The following is a 20,429-nucleotide window of genomic DNA, read 5'->3' on the forward strand; positions in this document are numbered from 1 at the left end:
TTTAATTGGGACCTAAAGTCATTTACAGCAGGGATGTCCAAGCCGTAGGCTCCATTGCTGTAGTCTTAATGTTTAAGTGTGACCCACTACTCATTGCCACTTCAAGTAGTATTTTTTTAGCAAAATTGTCGTAATATCATCAAAAAGCGAAACACGTGCATAATGCATAAAACATTACAAATATTTACCAAATAAAAGAAAAAAAAATTGTGCAAAAAATTATTTTTTTCGCCCCTCTTCTCCACAAAAAAATAAATAATCTTGCCAACTCCTGGAATCAGGGTTGTCAGATGGGTCTTTAGTTAATAGTTTTGTTTTTTGAAACCATTACTCATTAAAGTTAATTTATTAGGTTCTGTAGTCAATTAAAATATTTCAAGGGCAATGCAGCCCATTATATTCAAAGGTGGGGCATCCTTGATTTACAAACTGCACAATTTCAATTTTGTTATGTATTGTCTTTTATATACTTTTAGCTCATGATCTAGGGATTTGTTTTAAATAAATAGTAATGTACCTATTGTTTTACGAGTTGAAATATTTTAATAGTTATGTCTATGAACACCCTTTTTAAGTGTAATCCCTTATAGAATACATATATATTTAGTGCATGATTGTACCCCAATCCAAAGGTCTTCTTATTGGCTTCACTCTGGTCCGTTACTTCCGTCTGTTGGTGGTGTTCGTAGAACACTACAAGTGGCGACGAGGATGGGATAAAGAACAATATAGGAGCATCACTTGAGGAAATCTTATTGGCCTACAGGGTAACGCTGTTAGAGTGTGGGAGCACGCCAGCTGAGCTGTTGGGCGCACACCGTATTCGTACGCAATTGGATGGATACCTTCCGTCTTCTCCTCCTCATTCTGCATCAAGAACTGAAAAATTTAAAATCAAAACGGCCGTGTGGTGCTGTTGGTACGGCCTTCGCCAGCCCAAGTGGGTAGCTGGAGTGATACAAAGGAAGATTGGGGATGTGATGTGGTGGATTCAAACCCGGCAAGGAATAGCTAAAAGACACATTAATCAACTCCATCCTCGAGTACAAGTTGAATGAGGGGTGGTGTTATGTATTGTCTTTTATATACTTTTATCTCATGACGTAACAATTTGTTTTAAATAGATAGTAATGTACCTTTTGTTTTACGAGTTGATATATTTTAATATTTATGTCTATGTACATCCTTTTTAAGTGTAATCCCTTATAGAATATATATTCAGTGTATGATTGTACCCCCAATCCAAAAGTCTTCTTTGTGGCTTTACTCCGGCCTGTTACTTCCGTCTGTTGGTGGTGTTCGTAGAACACTACAAATTTCAAAAACTCGAAATAGGTATTAATTTAGTAAGCAAAATTAATCATCGATCCGACTTATTCTGGATCACTATGTAAATAATGTGTTTAGTCATCTTTTAAAATGGAATAGAAGCAAACTTAAGATGAAGGTATTAAATTATTTGATTATTATAGATTTATTTTCGATAGTTGACTATATGACTACTGTAGAATACTAATATAAATTTATGAGAAATTTCCTTTTTCGTGAATTTAATGTTTTAACTGTGTTGAAAATACAGTAAATAAAAAGTTAACTGGGGAACATTTTGTACACGAATAAAAGAAACAACAAATATCCCTGATGAGAACCTCATGCAGATAGTCTTTATTCCATCTCTTTTATCCATGTAGTGATGAACTAAATTTCATTTGTACTTTCACTCTTTAATTGTCGCAACGAAGGATATAAAGAAACAATGGCATAAAAAAGCCTCTCTTTGTTATTCAATTAATTGAAGCAGCAGGAGAGCGCATTTACAACTGTGAGATTCTAAATAAAACAAACTTCATCAACATTGTATATCTGTATACTGAATACCTATATCTAGACTCGTATTTGACTCGATCTCCTTTATTCCAGTCAATATCTGTGGAAAAGAATAAAACATAGCATAATTATTAAATATTTTGCAGATATATATTTGAATAGCTTATATATATGGGGTTCTCCGTATATTGGATGCAAGTCTTTTTTTTATAATAAATTTATAATATATACATAAAATACACAATCGATGCACTTTATTCAGAAGAAGTAATGCATTTTCATTGGTATTTGCGGTTGTCGTTTTATTATCCATCCTATTTCATTTAGGTATTCAATCAATACTATTTAAATATAAAATATATATTGTTGTCACATGCTGATTTTTAAAGGGCCTTTTCATTTTATTTAGAGCACGAAAGACTAATAGTGTTTGTGACTATTAGTATTGTACTGTATATATCGGATATGAGAAGGACTTGTACTCAAGACTTGCGTTTCAAATTGGATTGTGTCCATATTATGAATATTTGCGACTCCAAATGGACTTTAGTTTAGGTTTTGAAAACTTTCAACTCGATTTGAAATCAATTTCAAAGACTGGAGACATTACTTGAAATCGATAGCTAAGACTCTCAACTCGACTTGGACCCATTAGCTAGTTTATACTGAGTTCATGAGAAGTATTAACATATCTATCCTATATTATAATTTTAGTATAAAAAAATACCATAAAACTTAAAAGAAATTTGAGGACTCAAACTGGACTTGATGAAAATATTCAAAGATTTAGACTTGGGAGCAAAGATTTTGAACTCAATTGGGAATTAAATTATAAAGACTATTCCCAACTCTACTGCATAATATTATTGTGGTACTGGTTCACTAATGCCATTAAAACAAAGTTAATATTAAAACTGATAATTTCCTTATAAAATTCCAAGCAATGTCCTTTTTTAACTCCCAAAATTTCTAAACTATTACTTTCTCAACCCGAAAAATAATTTTTTTGCACAAAATTTCAATATTGTACATTTTTACAGAATGAAAGATAAGGAAATAATTTTAATGTTTACTTATTAAGTTCATTATAAATTTGTTCATTACAAGATTTTTCAAAGGGTATACATTTGGTAGGAATGCATTGGTCCCTCAATTTAAAGATCCTATCCAATCCCGTCCTAAATTTTAAGAACGCGTTCGAATTGGAGGCTAACACCTTCCAATTAGAACACTATTTCCTAAATTACGTCATCATCAATAAATCTTCACAAATTGCTATAATTATATTAATAACAATTCAATTAAGTTTAAATTATGAAAAATGGCCAACAACTATTTTGCTTGAAAGATACCTCAAGTTTTAACAAACTGATTTAAATGATAAAATTGGGCTTTTCTACAATAATAATACTGAAAAAATGTCTTATAGGAAGTGCCATTAAATATTAAAATTATCCAAAGCGATGGTATGTGACCAATTTTTCAGCTATATTTAGGACCTATGCCAAAATAAAACTTAATTACTTTAGACGAAGAAAAATAATTTTGTCTTGATTACAGATCAAGACAAAAATTTTAGCACCAAATTTTGAAATAATAATATTTAAATTTTGTAGCATACTATTTGTTTAATGCAATATGACTTAAAATAACAATATTTTTTCAAAATAGCAATAGCATTTGTGACAACCAACCCTTCCTCCTACATCAAGTGAGTTGTCCTTAATGACATTTTTGTTATATATTTTTGTGTTAAAAAGTGTAAAAACTACGTATGGCAGTTTAGGTACTAGAACTGGTACTAAAACACTGGTATCAAGTCAACAAAAGTACTTATATAAGTATTTATTTACTTAATAGATTTTCTACATATATATGAATATATCTAGGTAGATACTCACATAAATGAAATTGATGATTGTTTCTTTCAAAACATTTACAGTCATTAGTTTCTACATTCACCATGTGTGTCATTAATTTAAGACTAGAAAAATGGAATAAAAACATTTACATATGTATGTTTATACCTATATCTAGACATGTAATTTAATTTATAAACATATTCTACAAAACTAGATGAAATGAAAATAAGAAAGCTGAAAAATAAGTACAATCATAACATATGTACGAGTATCTTCTAATAATGTAAAAACACAATGCTATATAATTTAAAATTCATAATACCAGACAAATTTTAATAGTAAAACGAGGACAGTTAGAACCAGTCCTTTTTCCTTATCATGAAACAAAATGTGCATTAAAATTACGTAATACAGATCATTAGGAAAAAGATATTGGATAATTTTGAGCAATAAAAGTGATATTTTAAGGAGCAATATGTTTTTAATAATACTGTTGGTTTAATTGTTTTTTTTCTGTTACTTATATAATTTAAATTATTCATTATCTTACTATCAGTTGATATAGTTTTCTCCACATTTACAAATTTGTGATACTGGAATACTCATTATTACAACAAATCTAGCAATACTTGTTGTATTAAATATAACTGATTTTGAGTAGTAAAAGTAATTTTTTATGCAAACGTTATTTTTGTTATAAATTATGTCATTTGAATTCTTGGCTATTTTACTATCAGTTGATATAGTAATTGAAATTGAAAACTCATCTATTGAGTAGACGTTAGAGATATTGTAATGCTCAGTACAAAGAAGTATATCGCAACAATAATCTTATAAATGTATTACAACGTCTAGGCTGCACAGTTTAGGTAATTAGTAGTAGCTATTATTCTTATGGAGTGAAATAAAAATAAGAGCTGTAATTATTTGTAATTTGAAACTATAAATAAGATAGCTTACAAATAATATTCTTGGAGTAAAATATTTTAAAAAAATTTTGCATAAAAAAAAATTTCTCGTGTAGATTCACTGATAAATATGAATCATAATTAACTCTCAATAAATTACATTCAAATGAATTATATATAAATTTTTACGTAATAAACATTTTTGTAAATATGTAAAAATCTATTTTGGTTGATATTTTTGATTTAACTTGTCACCAGTGAAATTTTTATATGAAAATTATTCAAATACATATCCAAATACTGAAACTATATTTTAATTTTAAATTGATTTATAAAATAGATGATGCTAAGTTAATTTTAAAGAAAATGTAAAATCTTAGTACTATTATAGAATCCAATCAGTTGTTTAAATGATATTAAACATAATTGAGTTAAAAAAAAATTATGTTGATTTTTGACATGATTTATGAGGCCAAAAAAAGTATGATAAAGAACAAAAATGGAACATTAAAAATTATATTAAATGAAATATATGCCAAAAATATTGAAGTTTATATTCATTAGTAACAATCGAATCGTTTATTACAATTATAAAAAACCTATAACAAGGGTTAAATAAAATTTATAATTTATCATTGTTAAATATGGTGTATGGAAGTCTGGATACCTACCACAAGGTCAAAAAAACTCAAAAATGACCATTTGGCGATCTTCTGTACCTAGTCCTTATTAGACTGCAACCCTCTTGACTCTAACCCATGAAGAAGAAGACTTATTCCACCTCCTATGTGTATGCCATAACGGCTGCCGTGGAGAAAGTGTGGGTGACATAATGGAGCAATATGTGATGAATACCTGCAAGGCCTTCATACATAGGATCGATCCCATAAAGAAGCCAATGGTGGCCACTTTAAGATTTTATTATTTATATAATGTAATAAATATATAAATTATCACTGTCTCGCAACATATATTTTTTAAGAATCTTGATATAGTTTAGTTGGGAAAAATTAGTTCACGATTCGCAGGGACAACCTGTTATGAGAGACTTTGTATTCTTAATGTTACTGATTAATTTGTACAAATTTCATTAAAAAACAGACATGAATTCTAGACAAAGGTTTTTTTAGATGAAATAAGTTTAAAATAAAAACAAGGTTTATTTTGATTTTTTTCAAACAGTTTTATTTAAAGGTTCTCGTTTAAAAAAAAAAAAAATTTCAATCTAAATCCAGAGGAATTACATCCATTTTTTTTTAAATTATCCAACTTTTTTGATTTTTAATTAACTTTATAAGGTATATGAATTCTATATTTTTATTTATTCAACGCAAATTATATCCTTTTAATGGTGCACCCGAAACTAGAAATAGACATACTGAGGTCCATCTATTTGCATTTTTTTAATTATTATATCTAAGAATTATGACTATAGAATTGAATATATTAAAAATAGTTTGAAAAAGAACATTAAAGTATATTTCACCAATTGTATTTTGCATCACACATTTTACTGCATCGAGAAAATAAATTCAAAAGACTTTAATGGAGGTAGTTTATTATATTTTTTAAAGATTTCTTGATCTTTGTTTTTCTTTAGTTTTTAATTACATATAAATCAACTACAATTTGAATAGATTTTAGAACAAAATATGTGCATGTTCATATATTTGGAACGCTATGCAGATAAAAGATAAATAAATAAAATGTCTTTTAGTTTTTCATAATAAATTAATAAACAGGTTTAGGTTCCAAAACCTGTTTATTTGTGAAGTACATCTATTTACGTTAATTCATTAGTAGAGTGAAAAGTAAATTTAAAATATGATTAATTTTTATTATTATGCATTTAAAAAAACACTTACCGTACATATAAAAGTTGCTTGCTTAAAATGATACACATTTTAAAATAAACTATATATTCTATAGTAATTATGTTGGAACTCTTCCCTACAGCTAATAAAGGATTATCTTTGCCTTCATAAATTGCATCATAACTGAAGAAGACGCCATATTAAGGGATTAAAGTTGATATTTTTACGACATAAAATGGACAAATTTACAGCATATCTTGATTAAACTTCATGAATTGGTTTTAAGAATAAATAAAAAATAAACACATGAATTGGTTTCTACATGATACCAATGGTAAACACTGATATTTGCAAAGTCATATGCACTGATATGCATATGAAAAGGCAAGACTTGCAAAAAATTGGGGATCGATTAGAAACAGGAAAAGGAAGACAATTAGTGAAAAATATCGTCTTATTTACATTGTAATAGTTTATTTTTACTGGATTTATATAGGATCGTACATCGATTTAATAACAAATTTTTAATAAATTTTAGCGTCTGACATACAAAAAAACTATGTGTTAGAGTTAGAGTTTTTTTTTATAGATAGTAAGGTTTAAGTCATTTTATTTGTTAGTATCATTTTGACATCCAATGGTTCACTATTTTCCCTACCTTTAATGAAAAAAGGCTTTATTGTTTATAAATCTTGGTTGTTTAGTGCCCCTAGAATATCGTACTTAAATAATGCTGATGTCATTTGAAAACACTTTATAAGTATACTATAAGTATTTTCTGTGCAGTATCAAAAGTATAGAAGAAAGAAAGTATTTATTCTCACATTCTTCGTTCTTGAGGCGTAACTACGAGACAAAGATGTCTTGACTAAGGAAGGTGATTTCTCGTTAGGACACGAGATTTTAATACGGCGACCACTGGATTTGTCAATGAGATGGTGGCAGTGTACGTATTTGAAGGAAAACTTAATTAAATACAATACAACAACTTAAAAAGAGTTACTTTTTTATTCCTGAGTCAATCTCGACCCAAAATTTGATCAAAAGCTGTGCCCATTCTAGTACAGATTGAAAAAAGTCATGGTACTGAATGATAGTTATATTAAATAAATATTATGAGTTGAGTAAAAGAAATTATATGAATTTGTTTAATTGTTGTTTGTGGTTGAAGTTTCTGAAATATATACATTGAACGTAATTGTAAATTATATATTTTTTTGTAATGGTAATTATTTATAATTAATATAATATATATATATATATTAATTGATATTTATTTTACACTTTTAATAATGTGGCAGTTGCACTGAGGTGGTAAAATTTAGAACTATCCTACACTAAAATCTAAAGAGTTTCAAAAGGAAAAAACGTGTGGATATTGTAGTGGTGGGAAAAAGAAAGATATTTTTTTAAAGATTGAATTGATGATAACTAAGCAAACGACTTCAACACAACTTAAGACCTTATGATCCATTTAAGTAGCAATGGATATTATCTATCTGTAAATATAATTTGAAATTTTTGTGAAAGTCGAAATTCATTCAATTTAAACATCATACATTATAATAGCTTCCAAGAAAGAGAGAATAGAGACAATTGTTTTATCTCAGCTCCTTAAAAATAATTCATTGGTTGTCACTATTTACAATCAAACTGTATTATTCTTTTCGTCAGAAAAGTAAAAAATTAAATATGTCGATACATTTTATTTGGAATTTTAACGGGAAGTGAGGGGCGTTTCTAGTACATTTTTCTTAGTTTTTTCTTATATAATATATTATTCTGACTTCAGGAACAATTTCAACTGGCATGTCAATATATTATGTAATAGAGTTTTTTAGTCAAGTTTTGAAACTACCAAAATTTTTGCTCCTAGGTTTTAGTTAAATTTTAGGCCTTTTCAGCAATGAAATTAGACCTTTTTCCTCTTTTTTGCTATAAAAATTTAATGTAAGATTTATATATTTTTTAGAATGTAGAACTGTATGTATAACTTAATCAACAGCTATATCAATAAAATTTACGGAATAGATACAATACATATATTTAAAAAAAGCTAAATGTAAAAAGTAATCGTTTTGTTTTTGAAGAAACAAAGGCTATCAATAGATATAAAACTATAATTTTCAGTCAATAAATACTCTTGAAATTATAATTAATTGTATAACTACAACAAGAAAAAGAAAGAACAATAATAATAACAAAAAAAAAAAAACTACCGTAGAGAATCAATAACTTGTATATATGTAATTTATTTTAAAAGCTTAAAAAATTACAGGATAATAAAAAAAATAATTGAGTAGATAGATTGTATCTTTTTATATGAAAAATGTTCTCTATCATATATATAGAGAAGGGGCAAGTACTTCATCTCTTTTTGAACAAAGCTTTGTGGAGGAGTTAGATTTTGAAGGTAAAAAAGGAGTAAAAAATACAATATTTTCACTTTTGATCAAGTAAATGAAAAAGAAAAACAATTTTCTTTATATAAAGAAAATAATAGGTTGAAAATGGCAGTAGGGTATAATTGTCATATCAGGGGATAAAAGTATACAAAAAGAGGGTTTATCGGAAATATCAGAAACCATTTAAAAAGTGGAAGAATAACATTAGCCGAAAGAGGAGGAAGGAAAAAGAAGTATGAAAGCAAGTGTTTATTTTCTCATAAAAATTGAACGTTATCCTTCAAGTCTGAGTTGAGTGGTTAGATATATATATATATAGGTTATTATTTCATGGGACTAATCATTTAAAAAAAGTGTATGTGTGTTAAAGGAAGGAAGGAAGGAAATGTAGGGAGAGGAAAGTTTATTGTGTTTTTTTATATATTTATATATATTTTCTTGAGGATAATGTATGTCAGTCATTCTTACTACATATGAGAATCAAACTACTCATTTTAAATTTTGAACAAAGTTTGGGAACGAGGTAGGGCAAGTTATTTACTAGTTGTTTGGAATGGATGTGTTGTACTTTGAAACAACAACAACATGGGAGGGTGTGTGCCTCATAAGTAATATATGTATGTGGTGAGCTAACACAAAAACAATCTCGAACAAAAATCAGGACAAGGAATAACTCACAACATATTTTTATAGTTGATAAACGCACACTTCTACATGTTTCATTTTTATCGTATATTAATAACAGATGATATTTCTTTTTATATTTACAACATGTATTCTTATTTGAAATTCATATACAACAGGTGAGTCTACGTTATATAATAATATAAAAAAAGTCTTAATTAATATCAATCGTGTATTACTTCATGGGTAGTATTGACATGATTGAACTGAAAAAAACTAAATTTCAAAATCAGGAAAGGAGAAATGATTATAGCATTTGCTCTTCCTTATTCTTTGTTCACTAGGTCGTCGTAGTGTTAATAAGTTCTTCTGAGGTAAGAATTCTTTCCTATCTTTGATGTCAAGTATTTTAAAAAGGCTTATGAATTTAAAAACAAAATAAATATTTTTCCAACACTAATCCCTCCACAGAACTCATGAGAATATTTTATATACATATATAAATAAAGTTGAAGATTACAAATGTAATCCGTGCTCAATTTTGAAAAATAAAATCATTTTATCAAGCTTTTGTGTTGACGGGTCAAGCATATACTAGTATTTGACTTCGATTTGATATTGTTATAATTTTTGTTGCACCAAAGGAATTTGGTTTGATTTGGACTGGTCCAGATAAAAACTTGATGTCATATAATATTTGGCTCCGATAGATTTATCCATGAATTGTTTTTCACATTATGAGTGTTTCCATATTTTAAACATCGATAAAAATATGCCATAAATAGTTTAAACTGCTTCATAGATATATTATGTATAACTTGTATAGTTTAGATGGCGAGAATAGCAGTTCATAAAGTGATACCAAAAAAAATATATCAACGATTAAAAATGATTAAATTTCTCGACTAAAATACTCGTCTAAATCGATCTAGAACAAATTTTAAATCAAATTTCTGTACTTATATGTACATTGCGTCAAAAAAGTTACCGTACTAAAATAAAAAGAGTTCATACTTGATGGTATGGATTCCTTTAAGCGAGTTTTTCATAAAAAAAGATAAATAGTTTTATTATTGTATATAACCTTAATTTTCCCAAATAGTATTTTTTGTTAGTTTGTTGTTTTGTATCATTAGTTAATGATCTATATGGCTTTGGATGCAAATATAAATACAATACTCATTCTTTAATATCATGTCCTCTTTCACAATAAAAAAACCTCCATTAAAATACAAAATTAATGTCTTATAGAAATAGTTGGGCATTTATTTTATAGATAAGAAAGTTCCCCGGAAGACAAAAAAAAAAAAAAAAAAAAGATTGTATCAGGATTGACTAAAAACCCATAGAAATTTAAGATTATGATCTTAGCACTGGGCTTGGGGCCCTAAATTTTGATTCAATGTTAGAAAAATGGCTAATGTATCAACATCAACGTAGGCTTCACACACCACGAGGCAAGAAAAGATCGTTTAAAGAAGGTTTGTTTATATATAATAACGAAGTCATTGATCTTATCTTCTTAAGTTTATTATAGTGTTGTTATGATAAAAATATTTTTGTACCAGTTCCAGTATGAATAGTTTATCCATAGAGTTATTGTAACATTCTTTTTTCTTCAGACTACCACTTTGATACAATATGCATTTGTCAACCAATCATACAAAAAAATAAAAGAACACAGTGTTTTGCCCCCCATATAACAAAAACAAATGGAAAATCTGAAAAAGTGTATTGAAAAACCTGTCAGAAGCATTAATTAATATAATATAATAATTTCCTAATATGAATTTCAAGCAAAATTTCTACTACCATGAACAATAGTTGACCATCGTTTTATATTAACTATAGGCTGGAACGAATGCCATAGCTAGAGAAGGATTTCCTTATAACTATCAATGTATGAACAACGTACAAATAATTTACTTATAAAGTAAACGATTATCGCAAAATAATACAAGTTGTGCATTATATATACATACAATTGAAAAAAGTATAATTGTTATTAGCAATACTAATAATAATAACAATATACCTGTCGAGATTGTTTTTTTTTAATTCAAAACTATTTATTTTCATGTCTGACTATGTAGATGCTTCAGCTAGGCTCAGCATGTAGCTAGATGTTCCTTTTTTATAAATTGTAATTGAATTCGATTAAAGACAAACAAGAGATTTCTTAAGAAGGTCCCTAGAACTAAATAATAATAATTCAACCATTTAGTGGTGGACAGCAACATATGGTATCATTATTTTACGGTATTTAATTATTATTTCAAAAATATAAAGAAAAATTAACTTATCATGTATTTTCATACCCTTGTAAATAAATTACTATATTCGATTACGTTAAGTTTTTATCCTTTAATAAAAGAATTAAAAATTTATATTATTAGTGGAACTTTTTTTCAAAAAGATTTTTAATTAAGGTTTATGTTAATTATAACTGAAGGGAGGCTGGGAACAGTTGCAACTCTCTTTGTTTTTGATTCAACTACTCTGAGATAGTTTAAATTAGTAGTAGAATTTGCCCTATGGATACTGATATTTGACAAATAACCTCATTGGTGGCGGAGATATTCGTTAATGAAAGATTTGGCGACGCAGACCCAATAGATCATGAGAATAGAGGACATGGACTTTGTCCTTTGCAGTCTGAGATTCAATAACTTTGAATTTGTCCTTTTGATCCTGAGATTCAACAAATAGTCGTGTTGTTGGTGGATATATTCACCAAAGAAAGATTGGAGGACGTAAAATGTGTCGTTTGGATCCTGATATTCGAGGACGTAGAATGTATCTGTTGGATTCGACGAATAGCCTAATAGTGGAGGATATATTCGTCTCAGACAGATTCGATGATGCAAAACTTGTCCAATTAATCCTGAGAATTGAAAACATGTGCTTAGTACTTGGATTCTGAGATTCGAGAGTGTAGAATTTGTCCATTCGATCCTAAGACGCCAGGACAGACAATTTGTCTATTGATCATGATATTCAAGGACGTAATTTTTTTCCTTTGAATCCTAAGCGAAGACATAGCCTTGTTCAGATACCTCATGATGTTTATATATGAAAATCAAATAGTCCATAATGCGAATATTTTATATTATCAATATTTGGAACAGGAGGACCTTGCATTCAGATTTATCCTCAAACAAATCCAATTGATCTTTTAAGAAGGGATATCATACAACGCATATCTCCCCTAATAAATATGGAAGACTTATTTAATTAAAACTACCGACTGTACCATGTGTAGTTCTATAGAGGACTTTGAATTTATAAGTTAAACTAAATAGACGTACATAAATAAGCTCTAATTATAATACTACTACATAAAAATGACTACATTATATGAAGTACTAATGACCATAAAAATAGTTTTTCACAAACTGAAATTGAATGCGACTCGACAAATATTTTGACTGTTCTGTAGCAAAATACAGGGTGGTTTAACAGCTAAAAAATATGGAATTTGAATTACAAATTATAAAAATTATACAACGAATTGTTTTTTTAATAAATGAATAAATTAGTTTTTTATGATGTTAAATTATTAAATTCTAATGTGTTATTGTACATTAGGATATATATATAGACTTATATTTTAGGTCATTGATGTATAATAGATACAAGAAATTCACTTTCAGAAGCAAGTTTCAAGTACTCCGTCCAGGCTAAAAAGATGCCTGATGTGAATTAGTAAATAATTTAGAAAACAGAAAATGCCGGAACAATTGCAGCATTTGTTACAATTGTCACCTTTATACTCATGTTTACAATATAACAAATGTATCCTCAACAAGTGAGTTTTAAATATTGATATATTTATATTTATTGATTGCCATTAAAAAGAATGGAAATCCTCTATGTTACAGAAGCAATCATGAAAAAATGCAGTGTTATTAAAAAGAAATAATGCTCCTCCAAAATATTAATTTATCTCCCAAAAACAATTATTCAATATCTCAAATAAAAGTGGCAATTTTTTTTTTTTACATTAATCACAATTATATTATACAATTTGGATGTAAATTTTATTACTGTCCCTTTTTTAAAGGGATTGTTTCAACTGTACTGTGTTACGACAATATCCGGTCTCCCCTAAACATATTATTTGTCTTTAACAAATTAAATTTATTCAATTCTAAATTTACTCAATTTAGTATAACTAATTTCTTTTCAAAACTTCATTAACCAAGTATGTCTTTTATTAAAAAAGATTATTGTTTTTTTTGCTGCAATATTATTAATAGTTTTCTGCTACAAACTATATACCATACATTAAATCAATAGTTTTGCATACTTCTATCAGCCGAAAATAATGTATATTCTTATTTGTTCGAATACTACAAATAATATTTATAGTAAGAACCATTGTGACATGTTTAGTTTTGTAACGATTTTCTTAACATTTACCATCAAATGAACTACACTTAATTTTTATATCACTGCATCTAGTATGTTTTAAGTAATTATCATAAAATCCTACCATTTCATCTATATAACATTCCGCTATGGCGGATATGTGATTGCATAAGCACTCCATACGTCCTTTGTCTAACAACATCCTAATAAAGGGTTATTCTATAATAATGGGTTAGATAACAATCTGTAAAATACCCACATCCGGTGCAACGAAATGGAACAAATTATAACTCTAGTAATCTTATATTAATACGTAGTTAAAAGTTTACTAAAATAAATCATTTAGCTTCTCTGAAATTTTGTTTAGAAAAATAAAAGTTTAGTATTTAAAAGAGATAGAAAAAGATTCATGTATTTATCGTTTAATCTATGTTGTTAGTCACTCGATAAGTCTATGCATTATTACAACTAAAACATAATTCTATCATCTCTTTTTTTTTTTGATAAAAAAACCATACACCTATTACATATTTTGTTATATAACATTTAAGATATTAAAAGTGGATTTTTTGTTTTTCGATAATTAACTGAATGTATCTGGTCAATCCTAACTACTTAACACAAGGGCATGTAAAATTTTAGAGGGTATAGATTTTTCTTTAAAATTATGTTCAATCAAAAATCCACGGTGCTCATTGTTCGATGCTGTTTTTTAACGAGAAACTATTTGGAAATAAGTCTGTACATCAGAGTGGCAATCTATATGTAGTAAATGTTAAATTTTCCTACAAAATTTGTTGATACTTTTTATGTGTTTTAGAATATGTATTAAATATATTCTTTTATGAATGTTTCATTTTATTGGGCAAATGGAGTTGCAGTGATTAAGTATAAGTAAATATTATAAAACATTATTTACTTCATCTGACATAGGAATCTTGTATGAAATCCAGATGCATAAAGTATAATTCTTTGTCTAGGAAGAACCAGGGCTCTAACCTACGTATATTAAGTTCAAGATAATAATTTCTCCCGAGCGCGTTGTCTATTGAGCTACGTTGATTCCATTACCTATTTTAAATATTAATTATCGTCTTACAATTGACATATATATCATTCGATGTACTTTGCCTTGTTTTGAACAACTTGGAGAAAACTGAAAATTCAGCTAGTACTAAAAAAGTTAGCATTCGATGTTCTGACAAAACTCTGTAACAATATTTCTGACTTAGTTAACAAAATCTGTGTGCATAATAATACTAAAATTAATGAAATTAAAGTTGATGGCTCCACAGGATTAGGCAGCAAAATATGGAATGAAGATAATACTTCAGAAATACTTAAATAATTTCTTATTTTCAATATTAACAAAAAAAAACAATAACTTGTAAACAAGACCTTCACAAACTTGGTCAATCAATATGGCCACCTTCAGCATCAATCACAGTCTTTACACGTCATTGCAAGGCCTTACAGGAGTTGATGGCAAACTCCTCAGACCATTTGTCCTACAGAACCACTAGGGCGGTCTTCAGTGAGTCCACATTTGGGTGTTAAGTTTTCCTAGTTTCCTTTTCCAAAATGCACAACACAGTAAAGTCCAGTGGGTAGAGGAAGGACCCACATTCTTTGACTCTTTACCACTCTAGCCTCTTAGTCATCATTACCTCTGTAAGAAGGTGGCGTGAGGTTCTCGTGAATGAAGACAATCCCAAGTCGCCCTACAAGTCCCTCCTTATGGCCCTAGTAGCCGCAGAGAAGTCGTTGACAAGGCGATTCATCGATTTGGTGGGGTACTCCTTGATCTATTCTCCAAGCTGGACAGGAACTCCAGATCCCTCATGAAATTTTTCCCTCCACTTCTGTCTTTCCTGGAAAGGTATTCTCCATCATTGTTCATCTTGGTCACTTTGAAAACCAGGCTCTTGGATCACTCCACAATTGCATAATCCTAATCACCTCAACTTCAGCATCTAGGAGATCTGAGATGCGCTCCCTTTTGGTTTCTTGCTCCCTCATGATGACTAGATGACGAAATTTTTATGATAGTTTGCTCATGCACAAAAGATGGCTGAACTAGAATATCAAAAAATAATTACTTAATATTCCTATATTAATGAAAAAATTCAGATTTTTTTTTTAAAATTCAAAGTGAATTAAGAGTTCACAATTGCTCCCCAACCCTGTATATTTCTGGATCACACTATAATACCCTAAGGTACATTAATGCATGAATTAAACATTATATTATGTAGATACTCGTATGTGTAAAGAGTTCAAATTCCACAGCACCTTCATTGTTATTACAACTTTAAAATAATTTATAGATTCAATAATATGTAATTTTTGTAATAAAAAATCAGAAAAACTACTTTTTTTTTTTTGAATTATTACTCCATTGAGAATATCTTGAAAGATTATGTTTTGTTACCTTTTTTATTTTTGTTAAATATTTTTTACCCTCTCAAAATACCCTGCTCTTCCCCTTTTTAACTTTTAAACACTCTTCAAAAAGAATTCAATTCATTCAAAAATGTAAAATGTATAAAGAAAATAAATAAATAAAACGATTACTTCAATTCCATTTTTCATGGTTCAATTATTTCAGTCAAGTTAGAGGAGGAAGACTGAAAAGGATTATAATAGTCAACTGTTAGGTATCTTTATTCTTATTATTTTTTGAAAATGGATTATTTTAACTCATGCGGATAATTTTTTTTATTTGTTAGATCTAGAATGTGATAAAATTTTATTGTGCTTTAAAAGGTGTTAAATATATTATAGTTTTTCATATTTTTCGCATTTATAATTGTGTTTGCATTGTTTATAAAGATAGTTTTTATTTATGTATTATAAATCCAGGAGAGTTGCAACACTTTTTGTTTTTCGAGTAAATTTCTTGGAATTGGTTTGAGTTAAAGACGACTCTAAGAATGTTGACAAAAAGATCACCTTGAAATTTGATTGGTTTAAAATTGTGACTAGGTTGTGTTCATGTTTTGAATCGTACCATTGTTAGGATCGGGATTTTAGTAGATATACAATATTATTTTATTCTCTTGGCGCTCTACCAAAGTTCTATTCTTAGTTGTTTTTTGATTAAGGGTATATGAATAAGTCAACAAAGCTGAAATAGATGTTTTTTGTCTCATTATTATATCAACTGTCTTGTCGCCTCTTTTTTTAGAGTGTCTTTAGTCTGACTTGAAGAAAAAGTACTCTTTAGATGGTAAATGTCTTCTTTTTTTTATGGCAGCATGATGTATCCATAGTTAGTAGTATAATTATAGCTAGCAAAAAAAGTAAAAATATAAACGCATATATTTTTTCAAGAATAAAAAAATCCGGTGCGAATCAAAATTGTAAACTCCCAAAGACCAACTACATGAAATATTTCTTTCTATTATTAGCAGAATAGTCATTAAATGAAAAGAAAAAAAAAAGAATTGAATAAAAACAATAGTGTAGTACATGTATTAAAGAATTAAAAACTTTAATTTATAATAGTTATTATGATAATATAAGATAAAATGTTAAAAAAAAGTATTTTCATTCCTTAAGAAAAATTAATATTTTATTGTTTTAATTCAATTCCTTCTTACGTTTTTATGACTATTCGACTCTAAAACATCCATAATTCTGACCAACAAGGGGGGGAGAAAAATGCATTTTTCATTTATTTTGTATTCCTTGCTTAGACCTACTAAAATTTAACACAAACATAGCTATATATATGTGATATTTTTTTAATTATAAAAAGTTGTTATACTATTCTGAAGTGTTTCCACAAATTGCAACCCATAAATTGATTCATTTTCTCGTTGTCATTGATAGTTTTAATAGTCGTATTAAAGTCCTACAAAAAATAAATATATTATTTATACATAAAAAATCAGTATTATGTATAGGGATGTGAAAATTGTCTAAATCCTTGTGGGTGCTGTAATATCTCTGAAACATGTCCTGATAGTACTTCATAATAAAAGAAACCGAAAATGAATGTAGTAATCCTGAAAGATTGAAGAATTTTTGGGAGGAACCAGCTTAACTGTCATGAAATTTTATTAGATCAGATGCAAGCCGCCGTTATCAGAAGGATAATAAGTACAAATTCCACTCCGTAATAACAAGGCCAACATAACTCCGATTTCGTTCGATCCACAGTTCCACTCCATATCCAGCAAAGACTTACACTTAATACTCCCCAGCAAATCCATATTGTTACTCTCCATCTTTGATGAACCAGTTATTACTTTATATTTAGCTGTTATCTTTCCACAAATTAAGTAATAACGATAGCATCTTTGAAAAACCAAAAAAAAAAAAAAAAAAAACCCTGTTCAGATTGCTATAAAAAGTTGATCCTACTTTCTACTATATATTTTATACATCTATGGAGGTAAATTGAAATAAAAGTGATCTTTGCCCGTTCTTGTAAATCCAGACCATCTTTTGCTGCATCCTGATCAATAAGGGAAGGAAGTAGAGGTTTGATTTTACTTACTTGTTCTAATAATTTAAAAAAATCATTAAATATGTCTACCATCTTCGCCAATAATTCTCTCGAGTATTTTCAGCCCTTGACAACGTACATGAGGATATTTTTCCCCAGTATTTGATGATGGAGGCCTTCATTTTTTCTGTAGGATATGTCTTTTGTAGAGACAGTAATACTTCATTATCATGTTATTGTTTAAGGCCCTGGATACGGTTGCACGGATTACTTGGCACTTTTTGGAAAGGGGATTAATTGAGTCACAGAAAATATATACAATGACTATTTTAGGCCAACGAGGAATCTGGGAGTACATTCTTCATCACTCAAGGACTTATGTTTTTATTAATTAATATTTTAAATTTCTCCTAACCGATCTTCAGATATGAAATTTGATATTTTATGTAATCCAATTAATAATGAAGAAGTTAAATTATAAGAAAAAGGTCATATGGAAAAAAGAGTGTTTGGTCTCTGTAAGAAAAAAAAATATATGCAAAAACAAAAAGGCATGACTTTTTTAAAGAATTCCAAAAACTTAACCCGCGTTCTTCACTAAAGCGTTGAACCATTCTAACTAAAAAATGAATCTTGTAGTAATATAAAACTTTTTTTACCTCAATGCAGGAATTTAACAAACTCAAAAATTTTTGCTGTTAAATTTTAAACCTTTTAATAATTAATCAAGTTGGAGATAAAAATATTAAATATGAAAACTGTAGATTATAGATAATTTCTAAGTAAATTAACTATTAGATATGTTATATGCATAATATGACATAGTTTACTCTCCCTTCATCTCCTATTTTTACTATCATAGTTGTGATACATAGTGAGGAGTCAAAACTTGCAATTACATTTACTTACAATTTTATCCCTGTTATTTTAAATTCAAATATTTCATTAGGCAACCAAACGAAAGCTTAAACAAAAATAAACAAATTTTGTTAATATCCCATGTGTAAAAATGCCAGAGCAAGAACAAAAAAGGTAGTGTGGGTGGGATGTTCTCCGTGCTTGTGTCAGTGCTGAGAAAGCTGCAGAGACCGTTAACATATCCATGCAGACTGCTACAATATTAAAAAGTCCATTACAGCATCGTACAGCCAAGAAAAACCAAAAATGCAATGAACAATGTCTTTATTGTCAAAAGCTGTCAAGTTCACCAGCGTGTCTAGGCTGTTATAAGCTATTTTGGCAAATCAAAAACTGATTTCATGATTCTATAAACGTCACGTTTACCGTAAATTAATCATGTTACTATGCATAAGAGAAAATTTTATGTGGATCGTTACTTCCAAGATTTGTTCATTATTCCGAAGCAAATGAAGTACCATTGCAAAAAAAAAAAATGAATAGGAGAAGCGTATGATAAATAGAAATTTTACAAATGAAGACACAATAAATTATAAGGACATGTCGGTTTTTTTTTTCAGGTAAGTTATAAACGGTTTATATCACACTTTACTTAAACTAACAATTATGTGTATTTTATAAATTTGTCTTGTTTACACATATTCATTAGGTGGCTGATTGTTTTTAATTAATTCCTGCCCCCCCCCGTCCCCTCTTTATAATTAAAAAAGTATTCCGTGACTGTAAACAATTCAAATACATCTAGAAAACTTACCAACATTCTATGTATAATATGCATGAACATATAAATATTTATATACTTTTCCACGTCTTAAAATCTAACCGACTTCATCAAAACTCCAAAAAAGTCATATTACTAAAACATAAATATTATTACATAAAATTATTTTACGAGGAAAATGAGGCAATAAATAAACAAGCTGGAAAAAATAAAACACTATAGGACGACAAATAATAAGTGTGAGTTGGATAAAGTAATTAATCATTTAAATTACTTGCATGTTGCTGGCAGTCATTGTTGTAAGTAATGTTATTATGACTCACTCAATATGAGTCGTGAAACTGGATTATAAATGAGGTCGAAATACATTTTGACTTGAAAAATAATTTTTTTGATGATTTAGTTATAAAAGTAGCTCAGGGATTTCAACCTTTTTTTAGCTGTATACCACTTGTAAAATATTTATTTAAGCCAAAAAAACCCTTACCAGTCAAAGAATTTCTAGCGTCCGTAGAACTATTATATA

General features: G+C 28.4%; 1 long non-coding RNA gene across 1 annotated transcript; it reads right to left on the reverse strand.

The window, feature by feature from the left end:
- Positions 1 to 1,955: 1,955 nt before the first annotated feature.
- LOC121118563 (uncharacterized) lies at positions 1,956 to 3,119 on the reverse strand. The gene is made up of 2 exons (XR_005864497.2): positions 2,901 to 3,119; positions 1,956 to 2,709 (listed from the first exon to the last, which is right to left on the reverse strand). It is a non-coding gene; the product is annotated as an uncharacterized lncRNA (long non-coding RNA).
- Positions 3,120 to 20,429: the final 17,310 nt, after the last annotated feature.

Source organism: Lepeophtheirus salmonis, chromosome 5, assembly GCF_016086655.4.
Source record: "Lepeophtheirus salmonis chromosome 5, UVic_Lsal_1.4, whole genome shotgun sequence".
Classification (NCBI taxonomy): Eukaryota; Metazoa; Arthropoda; class Copepoda; order Siphonostomatoida; family Caligidae; genus Lepeophtheirus; species Lepeophtheirus salmonis.